The 18,821-nt window shown below is 34.1% G+C and overlaps 11 non-coding genes across 11 annotated transcripts; all 11 read right to left on the reverse strand.

Moving 5' to 3' along the window:
* Window positions 1–881: 881 nt before the first annotated feature.
* On the reverse strand, window positions 882–953 carry Trnam-cau (transfer RNA methionine (anticodon CAU)). The gene has a single exon. It is a non-coding gene; the product is annotated as a tRNA-Met (tRNA).
* Window positions 954–2,392: 1,439 nt separating this feature from the next.
* Window positions 2,393–2,464, reverse strand: Trnam-cau (transfer RNA methionine (anticodon CAU)). Its single transcript has one exon. It is a non-coding gene; the product is annotated as a tRNA-Met (tRNA).
* A 1,439-nt stretch (window positions 2,465–3,903) lies between these two features.
* Trnam-cau (transfer RNA methionine (anticodon CAU)) lies at window positions 3,904–3,975 on the reverse strand. Its single transcript has one exon. It is a non-coding gene; the product is annotated as a tRNA-Met (tRNA).
* A 1,439-nt stretch (window positions 3,976–5,414) lies between these two features.
* Window positions 5,415–5,486, reverse strand: Trnam-cau (transfer RNA methionine (anticodon CAU)). The gene has a single exon. It is a non-coding gene; the product is annotated as a tRNA-Met (tRNA).
* A 3,977-nt stretch (window positions 5,487–9,463) lies between these two features.
* Trnam-cau (transfer RNA methionine (anticodon CAU)) lies at window positions 9,464–9,535 on the reverse strand. The gene has a single exon. It is a non-coding gene; the product is annotated as a tRNA-Met (tRNA).
* A 1,439-nt stretch (window positions 9,536–10,974) lies between these two features.
* Window positions 10,975–11,046, reverse strand: Trnam-cau (transfer RNA methionine (anticodon CAU)). The gene has a single exon. It is a non-coding gene; the product is annotated as a tRNA-Met (tRNA).
* A 1,439-nt stretch (window positions 11,047–12,485) lies between these two features.
* On the reverse strand, window positions 12,486–12,557 carry Trnam-cau (transfer RNA methionine (anticodon CAU)). The gene has a single exon. It is a non-coding gene; the product is annotated as a tRNA-Met (tRNA).
* Window positions 12,558–13,996: 1,439 nt separating this feature from the next.
* On the reverse strand, window positions 13,997–14,068 carry Trnam-cau (transfer RNA methionine (anticodon CAU)). Its single transcript has one exon. It is a non-coding gene; the product is annotated as a tRNA-Met (tRNA).
* Window positions 14,069–15,507: 1,439 nt separating this feature from the next.
* Trnam-cau (transfer RNA methionine (anticodon CAU)) lies at window positions 15,508–15,579 on the reverse strand. Its single transcript has one exon. It is a non-coding gene; the product is annotated as a tRNA-Met (tRNA).
* A 1,439-nt stretch (window positions 15,580–17,018) lies between these two features.
* Trnam-cau (transfer RNA methionine (anticodon CAU)) lies at window positions 17,019–17,090 on the reverse strand. The gene has a single exon. It is a non-coding gene; the product is annotated as a tRNA-Met (tRNA).
* Window positions 17,091–18,529: 1,439 nt separating this feature from the next.
* Window positions 18,530–18,601, reverse strand: Trnam-cau (transfer RNA methionine (anticodon CAU)). The gene has a single exon. It is a non-coding gene; the product is annotated as a tRNA-Met (tRNA).
* Window positions 18,602–18,821: the final 220 nt, after the last annotated feature.

Below are 18,821 nucleotides of genomic sequence, written 5' to 3' on the forward strand. Positions count from 1 at the left end.
TTTATACATGTTATAGGTGTGATCCCTATACCTAAGTTTGAACGACTCTACAATGTCGTCTGATTGCAATTTTATTAGCAGCTGACGATGGACACAGCTGCATGGTATTTATATAGAAAAGCATCGATCATAAGTTTTGATTTTCTTTTAATTTCGATGCAAACGGGTCAAATAAAACAATAGAATCGTATCGTATTAAGTAGACTTGTAAAATAAATCTGGTCTTTTATATCAACTATTCTGTGGTATAACAAAAAGTTTTGAGAGAAACTGTTAATTATAAATGTGCAAAATTTGGGAGTGTTCTCTAAGTAGCCTGCGTAGCTCAGTCGGTAGAGCATCAGACTTTTAATCTGAGGGTCTAGGGTTCGAGTCCCTACGTGGGCGGCTGTATTTTTTGCAAACTTTTTTGTTATAGTACTATGTGTTCTTGTTATGGATAGATTCGAAAACAAGTTGTGCTTGCAAAACATGAAAAACGTCAAAGTAAACGACAACATGATCTCCACCGCCTCTTTCCGTGACGAAAGATAGGTTTATATAATATGTGGACTGATATATCATCAATATGAGCATTTATTTTCGAACGTTCGAATAGGTATTCATGATTCTTTATCTGGTTTGTTTCAACTTTTGTTGATTAATGAGTAGCACATGTATCTTATAGCTGCATAAATGACTACTTTGAGGATTCAAACGTTTACATATTGAGGGATTTCACCAACTTATTACATACATGTGATATTTTTCATACTGAATTAGTTGATTTTTCAGGATAGAGTCATAGTTTTACGATCAACTTTATTTTGACATTAATTTCGTTTGTCATCATTTCCTGACAGTCGCCTGAAAAAAGATTTTCGTCAATGAGAAAAAATAATTAGCAGAGCGTGGTTTCGATCCACGGACCTCTGGGTTATGGGCCCAGCACGCTTCCACTGCGCCACTCTGCTCATGAGATACAGTTATGACTTTTAACTATATAGAGTGCAACCAATCACACGCGTTGCATCAGAAAACGATATTCCCGCTAAAAAGCAAATTCTTCAAGACTTTTTTTCACTAACGTTATGTTCTTGACCTGCATTTTGACTAAGAGAAATTTGATTTAGTGTTCTTAATTCGTTTCAGGCCAGGCAAACCTACGTTTCCCAGAATAATAATAGCAATTTCGGGATTTCCTTGTGTGAGAAGTCTATATCATAAAGCAAATTGAGAGCAGAACAGTTGTAAATAAGTTGATCTGTCTTAAAATTTCTATAAATTTGAAATGACTCTGTTAACGAAGTTGTACCGTACATTATATATATGCTTACCGTACATTATCTATATGCTAAATGAAAGGTATAAACTATATTGTTTTCTAAACATTATCGTCAGCCTGCGTAGCTCAGTCGGTAGAGCATCAGACTTTTAATCTGAGGGTCTAGGGTTCGAGTCCCTACGTGGGCGATTGTAATTTTTGCTCCTTTGAGGTGGATTGATATCGTTTCTGTTCTAGACATCATTTGTTTATACATGTTATAGGTGTGATCCCTATACCTAAGTTTGAACGACTCTACAATGTCGTCTGATTGCAATTTTATTAGCAGCTGACGATGGACACAGCTGCATGGTATTTATATAGAAAAGCATCGATCATAAGTTTTGATTTTCTTTTAATTTCGATGCAAACGGGTCAAATAAAACAATAGAATCGTATCGTATTAAGTAGACTTGTAAAATAAATCTGGTCTTTTATATCAACTATTCTGTGGTATAACAAAAAGTTTTGAGAGAAACTGTTAATTATAAATGTGCAAAATTTGGGAGTGTTCTCTAAGTAGCCTGCGTAGCTCAGTCGGTAGAGCATCAGACTTTTAATCTGAGGGTCTAGGGTTCGAGTCCCTACGTGGGCGGCTGTATTTTTTGCAAACTTTTTTGTTATAGTACTATGTGTTCTTGTTATGGATAGATTCGAAAACAAGTTGTGCTTGCAAAACATGAAAAACGTCAAAGTAAACGACAACATGATCTCCACCGCCTCTTTCCGTGACGAAAGATAGGTTTATATAATATGTGGACTGATATATCATCAATATGAGCATTTATTTTCGAACGTTCGAATAGGTATTCATGATTCTTTATCTGGTTTGTTTCAACTTTTGTTGATTAATGAGTAGCACATGTATCTTATAGCTGCATAAATGACTACTTTGAGGATTCAAACGTTTACATATTGAGGGATTTCACCAACTTATTACATACATGTGATATTTTTCATACTGAATTAGTTGATTTTTCAGGATAGAGTCATAGTTTTACGATCAACTTTATTTTGACATTAATTTCGTTTGTCATCATTTCCTGACAGTCGCCTGAAAAAAGATTTTCGTCAATGAGAAAAAATAATTAGCAGAGCGTGGTTTCGATCCACGGACCTCTGGGTTATGGGCCCAGCACGCTTCCACTGCGCCACTCTGCTCATGAGATATAGTTATGACTTTTAACTATATAGAGTGCAACCAATCACACGCGTTGCATCAGAAAACGATATTCCCGCTAAAAAGCAAATTCTTCAAGACTTTTTTTCACTAACGTTATGTTCTTGACCTGCATTTTGACTAAGAGAAATTTGATTTAGTGTTCTTAATTCGTTTCAGGCCAGGCAAACCTACGTTTCCCAGAATAATAATAGCAATTTCGGGATTTCCTTGTGTGAGAAGTCTATATCATAAAGCAAATTGAGAGCAGAACAGTTGTAAATAAGTTGATCTGTCTTAAAATTTCTATAAATTTGAAATGACTCTGTTAACGAAGTTGTACCGTACATTATATATATGCTTACCGTACATTATCTATATGCTAAATGAAAGGTATAAACTATATTGTTTTCTAAACATTATCGTCAGCCTGCGTAGCTCAGTCGGTAGAGCATCAGACTTTTAATCTGAGGGTCTAGGGTTCGAGTCCCTACGTGGGCGATTGTAATTTTTGCTCCTTTGAGGTGGATTGATATCGTTTCTGTTCTAGACATCATTTGTTTATACATGTTATAGGTGTGATCCCTATACCTAAGTTTGAACGACTCTACAATGTCGTCTGATTGCAATTTTATTAGCAGCTGACGATGGACACAGCTGCATGGTATTTATATAGAAAAGCATCGATCATAAGTTTTGATTTTCTTTTAATTTCGATGCAAACGGGTCAAATAAAACAATAGAATCGTATCGTATTAAGTAGACTTGTAAAATAAATCTGGTCTTTTATATCAACTATTCTGTGGTATAACAAAAAGTTTTGAGAGAAACTGTTAATTATAAATGTGCAAAATTTGGGAGTGTTCTCTAAGTAGCCTGCGTAGCTCAGTCGGTAGAGCATCAGACTTTTAATCTGAGGGTCTAGGGTTCGAGTCCCTACGTGGGCGGCTGTATTTTTTGCAAACTTTTTTGTTATAGTACTATGTGTTCTTGTTATGGATAGATTCGAAAACAAGTTGTGCTTGCAAAACATGAAAAACGTCAAAGTAAACGACAACATGATCTCCACCGCCTCTTTCCGTGACGAAAGATAGGTTTATATAATATGTGGACTGATATATCATCAATATGAGCATTTATTTTCGAACGTTCGAATAGGTATTCATGATTCTTTATCTGGTTTGTTTCAACTTTTGTTGATTAATGAGTAGCACATGTATCTTATAGCTGCATAAATGACTACTTTGAGGATTCAAACGTTTACATATTGAGGGATTTCACCAACTTATTACATACATGTGATATTTTTCATACTGAATTAGTTGATTTTTCAGGATAGAGTCATAGTTTTACGATCAACTTTATTTTGACATTAATTTCGTTTGTCATCATTTCCTGACAGTCGCCTGAAAAAAGATTTTCGTCAATGAGAAAAAATAATTAGCAGAGCGTGGTTTCGATCCACGGACCTCTGGGTTATGGGCCCAGCACGCTTCCACTGCGCCACTCTGCTCATGAGATACAGTTATGACTTTTAACTATATAGAGTGCAACCAATCACACGCGTTGCATCAGAAAACGATATTCCCGCTAAAAAGCAAATTCTTCAAGACTTTTTTTCACTAACGTTATGTTCTTGACCTGCATTTTGACTAAGAGAAATTTGATTTAGTGTTCTTAATTCGTTTCAGGCCAGGCAAACCTACGTTTCCCAGAATAATAATAGCAATTTCGGGATTTCCTTGTGTGAGAAGTCTATATCATAAAGCAAATTGAGAGCAGAACAGTTGTAAATAAGTTGATCTGTCTTAAAATTTCTATAAATTTGAAATGACTCTGTTAACGAAGTTGTACCGTACATTATATATATGCTTACCGTACATTATCTATATGCTAAATGAAAGGTATAAACTATATTGTTTTCTAAACATTATCGTCAGCCTGCGTAGCTCAGTCGGTAGAGCATCAGACTTTTAATCTGAGGGTCTAGGGTTCGAGTCCCTACGTGGGCGATTGTAATTTTTGCTCCTTTGAGGTGGATTGATATCGTTTCTGTTCTAGACATCATTTGTTTATACATGTTATAGGTGTGATCCCTATACCTAAGTTTGAACGACTCTACAATGTCGTCTGATTGCAATTTTATTAGCAGCTGACGATGGACACAGCTGCATGGTATTTATATAGAAAAGCATCGATCATAAGTTTTGATTTTCTTTTAATTTCGATGCAAACGGGTCAAATAAAACAATAGAATCGTATCGTATTAAGTAGACTTGTAAAATAAATCTGGTCTTTTATATCAACTATTCTGTGGTATAACAAAAAGTTTTGAGAGAAACTGTTAATTATAAATGTGCAAAATTTGGGAGTGTTCTCTAAGTAGCCTGCGTAGCTCAGTCGGTAGAGCATCAGACTTTTAATCTGAGGGTCTAGGGTTCGAGTCCCTACGTGGGCGGCTGTATTTTTTGCAAACTTTTTTGTTATAGTACTATGTGTTCTTGTTATGGATAGATTCGAAAACAAGTTGTGCTTGCAAAACATGAAAAACGTCAAAGTAAACGACAACATGATCTCCACCGCCTCTTTCCGTGACGAAAGATAGGTTTATATAATATGTGGACTGATATATCATCAATATGAGCATTTATTTTCGAACGTTCGAATAGGTATTCATGATTCTTTATCTGGTTTGTTTCAACTTTTGTTGATTAATGAGTAGCACATGTATCTTATAGCTGCATAAATGACTACTTTGAGGATTCAAACGTTTACATATTGAGGGATTTCACCAACTTATTACATACATGTGATATTTTTCATACTGAATTAGTTGATTTTTCAGGATAGAGTCATAGTTTTACGATCAACTTTATTTTGACATTAATTTCGTTTGTCATCATTTCCTGACAGTCGCCTGAAAAAAGATTTTCGTCAATGAGAAAAAATAATTAGCAGAGCGTGGTTTCGATCCACGGACCTCTGGGTTATGGGCCCAGCACGCTTCCACTGCGCCACTCTGCTCATGAGATACAGTTATGACTTTTAACTATATAGAGTGCAACCAATCACACGCGTTGCATCAGAAAACGATATTCCCGCTAAAAAGCAAATTCTTCAAGACTTTTTTTCACTAACGTTATGTTCTTGACCTGCATTTTGACTAAGAGAAATTTGATTTAGTGTTCTTAATTCGTTTCAGGCCAGGCAAACCTACGTTTCCCAGAATAATAATAGCAATTTCGGGATTTCCTTGTGTGAGAAGTCTATATCATAAAGCAAATTGAGAGCAGAACAGTTGTAAATAAGTTGATCTGTCTTAAAATTTCTATAAATTTGAAATGACTCTGTTAATTTTAGAAAGGCAAATCAATTTTTTATGTGAAAAAGCTGCTTGTGGTGTAGATATTGATGTAGCTAAGTTAGAAAGTTTGAAACTTGAGTTGTCAGCATATGAATTAGAAAAATGTAGAGGTGCAGTACTCAGATCAAAAGCTATTTGGGCTGTTGAGTCAGATAAATGTACAAAGTATTTTTTAAATTTGGAGAAATATAAACAAGAGAATAATTCTATAAAAGAATTACTAAATGAAAATAATGAATCAGTTTATGCTACTGAAGGTATTTTAGATTTACAATATAAATTTTATAAAGAATTGTACTCATGTGTAGATACAGATAATGATAAAATGTCAGAATTGTTAGATAGTGTAGATACAAAAATAGATGACAATGATTGTAATTTTTGTGATGCTGATATTTCACATGAAGAAATTTTTAAAGCAATAAATCAAATGTCAAAAAATAAAAGTCCAGGGTCTGATGGACTCACAGTTGAGTTTTACTGTCAATTTTATAATGAACTCAGAAATGTTTTATTTGATTTGTTTAATGTTATTGAAAAAGAAGGTGTTTTAGGCAGGTCTATGAAATGTGGAGTGATAAGTCTTATATATAAAAAGAAAGGTGATAAAAAGTCTTTGAAAAATTATAGACCTATTTCATTACTACAGGTTGATTATAAAATATTAGCCAGGATAATGGCAAATAGATTTAAGGTTGTATTGCCTAAGATTGTATCTAATGATCAAACATGTTGTATTATTGGTAGGGATATATCAAATAATATTGCAAATGTAAGAGATATTATAGAACTCATTGAAAAAGATGAACTTGAAGGGTATATAATGAAAATAGATCAGGAAAAAGCATTTGACAGAGTGAGTCATAAATATTTGTTATATGTGTTAAGAAAATATGGATTTGGTGATAGATTTGTAAAATGGATTGAAATATTTTATAATGGTATTAATAGTGCTGTAAAATGTAATGGATTTTTGACAAACTATTTTCATATTAAAAATGGTATTAGACAAGGCTGTCCTATAAGTGCATTATTGTATGTTTTAGCTGCTGAGCCTTTACATAATAAGATTGTTAAAAATGATTTGATAAAAGGTATTGTTGTTCCAAATAGTGGAAAAGAAGGATTAATTTTTCAACATGCAGACGATACAACTTTATCTGTTTGTAATAAACAATCTATATCAGAAGTTTTTAAAGTTTTTGATTTATATAGTAGAGCAACTGGTGCTAAAATTAATAGACAAAAATCTGAAATTTTATGTGTTGGAAAGGGAGAATTGTCACCTGTAGAAAAACAGGAGTATGGTTTACAAGTATGTGATAATAATGTACAGTTACTTGGTGTTTATGTTGGAAAAAACAGAAATATATGTGATGATCTAAATTGGAAAGAAAAGATATCAAAATTGAAATCTCTTTTGAATATATGGTTACAAAGGCAATTAACATTGCAGGGTAGAGTTGTTGTTGTAAATACGTTAATAATGTCTAGATTTTGGTACACTCTTTTTGTATCCTCTATCCCGGAATGGGCTTATAATGAGATAAAGATTTTATGTGTTAATTTTGTATGGAATAAGAGATCTCATTTGGTGAATTATAATGTTATAATAAATCATAAATGTAATGGAGGTTTGCAATTAGTTGATATGAAATGTAAAATACATGCATTTAGACTAAAGTTTTTAGGAAGATTGATAAATGATGAATATGATGTACTATGGAAGCATACTTTTCTATACTTTGTGTCAAAAATTTATAATATGAATCTTGGTTTAGAAGTTTTGTTTATGCAAGTACCACGTTGTGAATTAAAATGTTTACCGATTGTGTATATTGAAATGTTAGAAGCTTGGTATATCTTGAGACAGAAGTCTGAATTGAAATTGAGTGTAGAAAATATATATGACCAACCATTGTTTAGGAATCCGGAGATTGTATTGAAGGATAAACCAATACTTTGGTATGATTTTATAAATGCTGGTATTATATCTCTTAAGGATATATGTTATGAGGTTAAAACAGGGTTTTTACCTGATTGTGCTATTGTTGAAATAATACAAAATGTATTTGAAAATGCAAATGTAAAGAATGTAATTGATCGTTATCATTGTTTAATTTGTGCAATTCCTGATGACTGGAAGCAGACCGTGAAACGTGAATTGCATTATAGGAATGCAAAAAGAACAATAGACATTTCTGTTATTATTAATCATGTACCATTTGAGTTACCATTGTGTACTGTTAAAAAGCTGTATAATTGTTTATTAGATGATATTTGTAAAGATCCATGTGGTGTTGAAATGTGGAAAACACTGTTCAATATTGATGATAATGACATTAGTAAAATGTGGTGTAATGTAAATTTATTCTGGAAACCTGCAAAGTGTATTGAATTAGATTACAAAATCCTTCATAATTGTATATTTACTAAAAGTAAATTTAAAAGAATTGGATGGTCAGATGATGATTTATGTGATGTTTGTGGTAGTGAAATTGAAGATCTATTACATATGTTAATAAACTGTGATGAACTGTTAGAATTTCATAACTATTTGTCTGAACTGTTTGTAAAATTATTTGAAAATTGTGATTCTGACAAAATAAGTGGTGTACAAAGTGAACATTTGCTACTATTTGGGTTAAATTGGAAAATGAAAGGTGTTAATGACAGTTTTGTTAACTTTCTGCTTTCAACTGCAAGATATTGTATATTTAGAAGAAGGAATATTATTATGAATGGCAAAACAAATGTTAATTTAGTTCAACTTTTTAAGTACGCACTGAAACATTATGTCATGTATTTTTATGTGTATATGTGTCAAAAAGGTAAAATGAAGTCTTTATTTGAAAAGAAATTTTTGATTGATAATCCTCTGGTTAAAGAAGAAGATGATGATATAATATTTAAATTGTAGTAATTTGAAAATGTAAACTGATAATCAGATTGTGTCATGTAGACATTTATACAGAAGCTTGAAATTGAATGTTATAGACATTTCGAATTGATATTGACACTTGTGATAATGTTTTATGTATTTTAATGTGTATAATATGATGACTTATTTTAATAAAGATAAAAAAAAAAAGAGCATCAGACTTTTAATCTGAGGGTCTAGGGTTCGAGTCCCTACGTGGGCGGCTGTATTTTTTGCAAACTTTTTTGTTATAGTACTATGTGTTCTTGTTATGGATAGATTCGAAAACAAGTTGTGCTTGCAAAACATGAAAAACGTCAAAGTAAACGACAACATGATCTCCACCGCCTCTTTCCGTGACGAAAGATAGGTTTATATAATATGTGGACTGATATATCATCAATATGAGCATTTATTTTCGAACGTTCGAATAGGTATTCATGATTCTTTATCTGGTTTGTTTCAACTTTTGTTGATTAATGAGTAGCACATGTATCTTATAGCTGCATAAATGACTACTTTGAGGATTCAAACGTTTACATATTGAGGGATTTCACCAACTTATTACATACATGTGATATTTTTCATACTGAATTAGTTGATTTTTCAGGATAGAGTCATAGTTTTACGATCAACTTTATTTTGACATTAATTTCGTTTGTCATCATTTCCTGACAGTCGCCTGAAAAAAGATTTTCGTCAATGAGAAAAAATAATTAGCAGAGCGTGGTTTCGATCCACGGACCTCTGGGTTATGGGCCCAGCACGCTTCCACTGCGCCACTCTGCTCATGAGATACAGTTATGACTTTTAACTATATAGAGTGCAACCAATCACACGCGTTGCATCAGAAAACGATATTCCCGCTAAAAAGCAAATTCTTCAAGACTTTTTTTCACTAACGTTATGTTCTTGACCTGCATTTTGACTAAGAGAAATTTGATTTAGTGTTCTTAATTCGTTTCAGGCCAGGCAAACCTACGTTTCCCAGAATAATAATAGCAATTTCGGGATTTCCTTGTGTGAGAAGTCTATATCATAAAGCAAATTGAGAGCAGAACAGTTGTAAATAAGTTGATCTGTCTTAAAATTTCTATAAATTTGAAATGACTCTGTTAACGAAGTTGTACCGTACATTATATATATGCTTACCGTACATTATCTATATGCTAAATGAAAGGTATAAACTATATTGTTTTCTAAACATTATCGTCAGCCTGCGTAGCTCAGTCGGTAGAGCATCAGACTTTTAATCTGAGGGTCTAGGGTTCGAGTCCCTACGTGGGCGATTGTAATTTTTGCTCCTTTGAGGTGGATTGATATCGTTTCTGTTCTAGACATCATTTGTTTATACATGTTATAGGTGTGATCCCTATACCTAAGTTTGAACGACTCTACAATGTCGTCTGATTGCAATTTTATTAGCAGCTGACGATGGACACAGCTGCATGGTATTTATATAGAAAAGCATCGATCATAAGTTTTGATTTTCTTTTAATTTCGATGCAAACGGGTCAAATAAAACAATAGAATCGTATCGTATTAAGTAGACTTGTAAAATAAATCTGGTCTTTTATATCAACTATTCTGTGGTATAACAAAAAGTTTTGAGAGAAACTGTTAATTATAAATGTGCAAAATTTGGGAGTGTTCTCTAAGTAGCCTGCGTAGCTCAGTCGGTAGAGCATCAGACTTTTAATCTGAGGGTCTAGGGTTCGAGTCCCTACGTGGGCGGCTGTATTTTTTGCAAACTTTTTTGTTATAGTACTATGTGTTCTTGTTATGGATAGATTCGAAAACAAGTTGTGCTTGCAAAACATGAAAAACGTCAAAGTAAACGACAACATGATCTCCACCGCCTCTTTCCGTGACGAAAGATAGGTTTATATAATATGTGGACTGATATATCATCAATATGAGCATTTATTTTCGAACGTTCGAATAGGTATTCATGATTCTTTATCTGGTTTGTTTCAACTTTTGTTGATTAATGAGTAGCACATGTATCTTATAGCTGCATAAATGACTACTTTGAGGATTCAAACGTTTACATATTGAGGGATTTCACCAACTTATTACATACATGTGATATTTTTCATACTGAATTAGTTGATTTTTCAGGATAGAGTCATAGTTTTACGATCAACTTTATTTTGACATTAATTTCGTTTGTCATCATTTCCTGACAGTCGCCTGAAAAAAGATTTTCGTCAATGAGAAAAAATAATTAGCAGAGCGTGGTTTCGATCCACGGACCTCTGGGTTATGGGCCCAGCACGCTTCCACTGCGCCACTCTGCTCATGAGATACAGTTATGACTTTTAACTATATAGAGTGCAACCAATCACACGCGTTGCATCAGAAAACGATATTCCCGCTAAAAAGCAAATTCTTCAAGACTTTTTTTCACTAACGTTATGTTCTTGACCTGCATTTTGACTAAGAGAAATTTGATTTAGTGTTCTTAATTCGTTTCAGGCCAGGCAAACCTACGTTTCCCAGAATAATAATAGCAATTTCGGGATTTCCTTGTGTGAGAAGTCTATATCATAAAGCAAATTGAGAGCAGAACAGTTGTAAATAAGTTGATCTGTCTTAAAATTTCTATAAATTTGAAATGACTCTGTTAACGAAGTTGTACCGTACATTATATATATGCTTACCGTACATTATCTATATGCTAAATGAAAGGTATAAACTATATTGTTTTCTAAACATTATCGTCAGCCTGCGTAGCTCAGTCGGTAGAGCATCAGACTTTTAATCTGAGGGTCTAGGGTTCGAGTCCCTACGTGGGCGATTGTAATTTTTGCTCCTTTGAGGTGGATTGATATCGTTTCTGTTCTAGACATCATTTGTTTATACATGTTATAGGTGTGATCCCTATACCTAAGTTTGAACGACTCTACAATGTCGTCTGATTGCAATTTTATTAGCAGCTGACGATGGACACAGCTGCATGGTATTTATATAGAAAAGCATCGATCATAAGTTTTGATTTTCTTTTAATTTCGATGCAAACGGGTCAAATAAAACAATAGAATCGTATCGTATTAAGTAGACTTGTAAAATAAATCTGGTCTTTTATATCAACTATTCTGTGGTATAACAAAAAGTTTTGAGAGAAACTGTTAATTATAAATGTGCAAAATTTGGGAGTGTTCTCTAAGTAGCCTGCGTAGCTCAGTCGGTAGAGCATCAGACTTTTAATCTGAGGGTCTAGGGTTCGAGTCCCTACGTGGGCGGCTGTATTTTTTGCAAACTTTTTTGTTATAGTACTATGTGTTCTTGTTATGGATAGATTCGAAAACAAGTTGTGCTTGCAAAACATGAAAAACGTCAAAGTAAACGACAACATGATCTCCACCGCCTCTTTCCGTGACGAAAGATAGGTTTATATAATATGTGGACTGATATATCATCAATATGAGCATTTATTTTCGAACGTTCGAATAGGTATTCATGATTCTTTATCTGGTTTGTTTCAACTTTTGTTGATTAATGAGTAGCACATGTATCTTATAGCTGCATAAATGACTACTTTGAGGATTCAAACGTTTACATATTGAGGGATTTCACCAACTTATTACATACATGTGATATTTTTCATACTGAATTAGTTGATTTTTCAGGATAGAGTCATAGTTTTACGATCAACTTTATTTTGACATTAATTTCGTTTGTCATCATTTCCTGACAGTCGCCTGAAAAAAGATTTTCGTCAATGAGAAAAAATAATTAGCAGAGCGTGGTTTCGATCCACGGACCTCTGGGTTATGGGCCCAGCACGCTTCCACTGCGCCACTCTGCTCATGAGATACAGTTATGACTTTTAACTATATAGAGTGCAACCAATCACACGCGTTGCATCAGAAAACGATATTCCCGCTAAAAAGCAAATTCTTCAAGACTTTTTTTCACTAACGTTATGTTCTTGACCTGCATTTTGACTAAGAGAAATTTGATTTAGTGTTCTTAATTCGTTTCAGGCCAGGCAAACCTACGTTTCCCAGAATAATAATAGCAATTTCGGGATTTCCTTGTGTGAGAAGTCTATATCATAAAGCAAATTGAGAGCAGAACAGTTGTAAATAAGTTGATCTGTCTTAAAATTTCTATAAATTTGAAATGACTCTGTTAACGAAGTTGTACCGTACATTATATATATGCTTACCGTACATTATCTATATGCTAAATGAAAGGTATAAACTATATTGTTTTCTAAACATTATCGTCAGCCTGCGTAGCTCAGTCGGTAGAGCATCAGACTTTTAATCTGAGGGTCTAGGGTTCGAGTCCCTACGTGGGCGATTGTAATTTTTGCTCCTTTGAGGTGGATTGATATCGTTTCTGTTCTAGACATCATTTGTTTATACATGTTATAGGTGTGATCCCTATACCTAAGTTTGAACGACTCTACAATGTCGTCTGATTGCAATTTTATTAGCAGCTGACGATGGACACAGCTGCATGGTATTTATATAGAAAAGCATCGATCATAAGTTTTGATTTTCTTTTAATTTCGATGCAAACGGGTCAAATAAAACAATAGAATCGTATCGTATTAAGTAGACTTGTAAAATAAATCTGGTCTTTTATATCAACTATTCTGTGGTATAACAAAAAGTTTTGAGAGAAACTGTTAATTATAAATGTGCAAAATTTGGGAGTGTTCTCTAAGTAGCCTGCGTAGCTCAGTCGGTAGAGCATCAGACTTTTAATCTGAGGGTCTAGGGTTCGAGTCCCTACGTGGGCGGCTGTATTTTTTGCAAACTTTTTTGTTATAGTACTATGTGTTCTTGTTATGGATAGATTCGAAAACAAGTTGTGCTTGCAAAACATGAAAAACGTCAAAGTAAACGACAACATGATCTCCACCGCCTCTTTCCGTGACGAAAGATAGGTTTATATAATATGTGGACTGATATATCATCAATATGAGCATTTATTTTCGAACGTTCGAATAGGTATTCATGATTCTTTATCTGGTTTGTTTCAACTTTTGTTGATTAATGAGTAGCACATGTATCTTATAGCTGCATAAATGACTACTTTGAGGATTCAAACGTTTACATATTGAGGGATTTCACCAACTTATTACATACATGTGATATTTTTCATACTGAATTAGTTGATTTTTCAGGATAGAGTCATAGTTTTACGATCAACTTTATTTTGACATTAATTTCGTTTGTCATCATTTCCTGACAGTCGCCTGAAAAAAGATTTTCGTCAATGAGAAAAAATAATTAGCAGAGCGTGGTTTCGATCCACGGACCTCTGGGTTATGGGCCCAGCACGCTTCCACTGCGCCACTCTGCTCATGAGATACAGTTATGACTTTTAACTATATAGAGTGCAACCAATCACACGCGTTGCATCAGAAAACGATATTCCCGCTAAAAAGCAAATTCTTCAAGACTTTTTTTCACTAACGTTATGTTCTTGACCTGCATTTTGACTAAGAGAAATTTGATTTAGTGTTCTTAATTCGTTTCAGGCCAGGCAAACCTACGTTTCCCAGAATAATAATAGCAATTTCGGGATTTCCTTGTGTGAGAAGTCTATATCATAAAGCAAATTGAGAGCAGAACAGTTGTAAATAAGTTGATCTGTCTTAAAATTTCTATAAATTTGAAATGACTCTGTTAACGAAGTTGTACCGTACATTATATATATGCTTACCGTACATTATCTATATGCTAAATGAAAGGTATAAACTATATTGTTTTCTAAACATTATCGTCAGCCTGCGTAGCTCAGTCGGTAGAGCATCAGACTTTTAATCTGAGGGTCTAGGGTTCGAGTCCCTACGTGGGCGATTGTAATTTTTGCTCCTTTGAGGTGGATTGATATCGTTTCTGTTCTAGACATCATTTGTTTATACATGTTATAGGTGTGATCCCTATACCTAAGTTTGAACGACTCTACAATGTCGTCTGATTGCAATTTTATTAGCAGCTGACGATGGACACAGCTGCATGGTATTTATATAGAAAAGCATCGATCATAAGTTTTGATTTTCTTTTAATTTCGATGCAAACGGGTCAAATAAAACAATAGAATCGTATCGTATTAAGTAGACTTGTAAAATAAATCTGGTCTTTTATATCAACTATTCTGTGGTATAACAAAAAGTTTTGAGAGAAACTGTTAATTATAAATGTGCAAAATTTGGGAGTGTTCTCTAAGTAGCCTGCGTAGCTCAGTCGGTAGAGCATCAGACTTTTAATCTGAGGGTCTAGGGTTCGAGTCCCTACGTGGGCGGCTGTATTTTTTGCAAACTTTTTTGTTATAGTACTATGTGTTCTTGTTATGGATAGATTCGAAAACAAGTTGTGCTTGCAAAACATGAAAAACGTCAAAGTAAACGACAACATGATCTCCACCGCCTCTTTCCGTGACGAAAGATAGGTTTATATAATATGTGGACTGATATATCATCAATATGAGCATTTATTTTCGAACGTTCGAATAGGTATTCATGATTCTTTATCTGGTTTGTTTCAACTTTTGTTGATTAATGAGTAGCACATGTATCTTATAGCTGCATAAATGACTACTTTGAGGATTCAAACGTTTACATATTGAGGGATTTCACCAACTTATTACATACATGTGATATTTTTCATACTGAATTAGTTGATTTTTCAGGATAGAGTCATAGTTTTACGATCAACTTTATTTTGACATTAATTTCGTTTGTCATCATTTCCTGACAGTCGCCTGAAAAAAGATTTTCGTCAATGAGAAAAAATAATTAGCAGAGCGTGGTTTCGATCCACGGACCTCTGGGTTATGGGCCCAGCACGCTTCCACTGCGCCACTCTGCTCATGAGATACAGTTATGACTTTTAACTATATAGAGTGCAACCAATCACACGCGTTGCATCAGAAAACGATATTCCCGCTAAAAAGCAAATTCTTCAAGACTTTTTTTCACTAACGTTATGTTCTTGACCTGCATTTTGACTAAGAGAAATTTGATTTAGTGTTCTTAATTCGTTTCAGGCCAGGCAAACCTACGTTTCCCAGAATAATAATAGCAATTTCGGGATTTCCTTGTGTGAGAAGTCTATATCATAAAGCAAATTGAGAGCAGAACAGTTGTAAATAAGTTGATCTGTCTTAAAATTTCTATAAATTTGAAATGACTCTGTTAACGAAGTTGTACCGTACATTATATATATGCTTACCGTACATTATCTATATGCTAAATGAAAGGTATAAACTATATTGTTTTCTAAACATTATCGTCAGCCTGCGTAGCTCAGTCGGTAGAGCATCAGACTTTTAATCTGAGGGTCTAGGGTTCGAGTCCCTACGTGGGCGATTGTAATTTTTGCTCCTTTGAGGTGGATTGATATCGTTTCTGTTCTAGACATCATTTGTTTATACATGTTATAGGTGTGATCCCTATACCTAAGTTTGAACGACTCTACAATGTCGTCTGATTGCAATTTTATTAGCAGCTGACGATGGACACAGCTGCATGGTATTTATATAGAAAAGCATCGATCATAAGTTTTGATTTTCTTTTAATTTCGATGCAAACGGGTCAAATAAAACAATAGAATCGTATCGTATTAAGTAGACTTGTAAAATAAATCTGGTCTTTTATATCAACTATTCTGTGGTATAACAAAAAGTTTTGAGAGAAACTGTTAATTATAAATGTGCAAAATTTGGGAGTGTTCTCTAAGTAGCCTGCGTAGCTCAGTCGGTAGAGCATCAGACTTTTAATCTGAGGGTCTAGGGTTCGAGTCCCTACGTGGGCGGCTGTATTTTTTGCAAACTTTTTTGTTATAGTACTATGTGTTCTTGTTATGGATAGATTCGAAAACAAGTTGTGCTTGCAAAACATGAAAAACGTCAAAGTAAACGACAACATGATCTCCACCGCCTCTTTCCGTGACGAAAGATAGGTTTATATAATATGTGGACTGATATATCATCAATATGAGCATTTATTTTCGAACGTTCGAATAGGTATTCATGATTCTTTATCTGGTTTGTTTCAACTTTTGTTGATTAATGAGTAGCACATGTATCTTATAGCTGCATAAATGACTACTTTGAGGATTCAAACGTTTACATATTGAGGGATTTCACCAACTTATTACATACATGTGATATTTTTCATACTGAATTAGTTGATTTTTCAGGATAGAGTCATAGTTTTACGATCAACTTTATTTTGACATTAATTTCGTTTGTCATCATTTCCTGACAGTCGCCTGAAAAAAGATTTTCGTCAATGAGAAAAAATAATTAGCAGAGCGTGGTTTCGATCCACGGACCTCTGGGTTATGGGCCCAGCACGCTTCCACTGCGCCACTCTGCTCATGAGATACAGTTATGACTTTTAACTATATAGAGTGCAACCAATCACACGCGTTGCATCAGAAAACGATATTCCCGCTAAAAAGCAAATTCTTCAAGACTTTTTTTCACTAACGTTATGTTCTTGACCTGCATTTTGACTAAGAGAAATTTGATTTAGTGTTCTTAATTCGTTTCAGGCCAGGCAAACCTACGTTTCCCAGAATAATAATAGCAATTTCGGGATTTCCTTGTGTGAGAAGTCTATATCATAAAGCAAATTGAGAGCAGAACAGTTGTAAATAAGTTGATCTGTCTTAAAATTTCTATAAATTTGAAATGACTCTGTTAACGAAGTTGTACCGTACATTATATATATGCTTACCGTACATTATCTATATGCTAAATGAAAGGTATAAACTATATTGTTTTCTAAACATTATCGTCAGCCTGCGTAGCTCAGTCGGTAGAGCATCAGACTTTTAATCTGAGGGTCTAGGGTTCGAGTCCCTACGTGGGCGATTGTAATTTTTGCTCCTTTGAGGTGGATTGATATCGTTTCTGTTCTAGACATCATTTGTTTATACATGTTATAGGTGTGATCCCTATACCTAAGTTTGAACGACTCTACAATGTCGTCTGATTGCAATTTTATTAGCAGCTGACGATGGACACAGCTGCATGGTATTTATATAGAAAAGCATCGATCATAAGTTTTGATTTTCTTTTAATTTCGATGCAAACGGGTCAAATAAAACAATAGAATCGTATCGTATTAAGTAGACTTGTAAAATAAATCTGGTCTTTTATATCAACTATTCTGTGGTATAACAAAAAGTTTTGAGAGAAACTGTTAATTATAAATGTGCAAAATTTGGGAGTGTTCTCTAAGTAGCCTGCGTAGCTCAGTCGGTAGAGCATCAGACTTTTAATCTGAGGGTCTAGGGTTCGAGTCCCTACGTGGGCGGCTGTATTTTTTGCAAACTTTTTTGTTATAGTACTATGTGTTCTTGTTATGGATAGATTCGAAAACAAGTTGTGCTTGCAAAACATGAAAAACGTCAAAGTAAACGACAACATGATCTCCACCGCCTCTTTCCGTGACGAAAGATAGGTTTATATAATATGTGGACTGATATATCATCAATATGAGCATTTATTTTCGAACGTTCGAATAGGTATTCATGATTCTTTATCTGGTTTGTTTCAACTTTTGTTGATTAATGAGTAGCACATGTATCTTATAGCTGCATAAATGACTACTTTGAGGATTCAAACGTTTACATATTGAGGGATTTCACCAACTTATTACATACATGTGATATTTTTCATACTGAATTAGTTGATTTTTCAGGATAGAGTCATAGTTTTACGATCAACTTTATTTTGACATTAATTTCGTTTGTCATCATTTCCTGACAGTCGCCTGAAAAAAGATTTTCGTCAATGAGAAAAAATAATTAGCAGAGCGTGGTTTCGATCCACGGACCTCTGGGTTATGGGCCCAGCACGCTTCCACTGCGCCACTCTGCTCATGAGATACAGTTATGACTTTTAACTATATAGAGTGCAACCAATCACACGCGTTGCATCAGAAAACGATATTCCCGCTAAAAAGCAAATTCTTCAAGACTTTTTTTCACTAACGTTATGTTCTTGACCTGCATTTTGACTAAGAGAAATTTGATTTAGTGTTCTTAATTCGTTTCAGGCCAGGCAAACCTACGTTTCCCAGAATAATAATAGCAATTTC

This window comes from Mytilus trossulus, chromosome 10 (genome assembly GCF_036588685.1).
Source record: "Mytilus trossulus isolate FHL-02 chromosome 10, PNRI_Mtr1.1.1.hap1, whole genome shotgun sequence".
NCBI lineage: Eukaryota > Metazoa > Mollusca > Bivalvia > Mytilida > Mytilidae > Mytilus > Mytilus trossulus.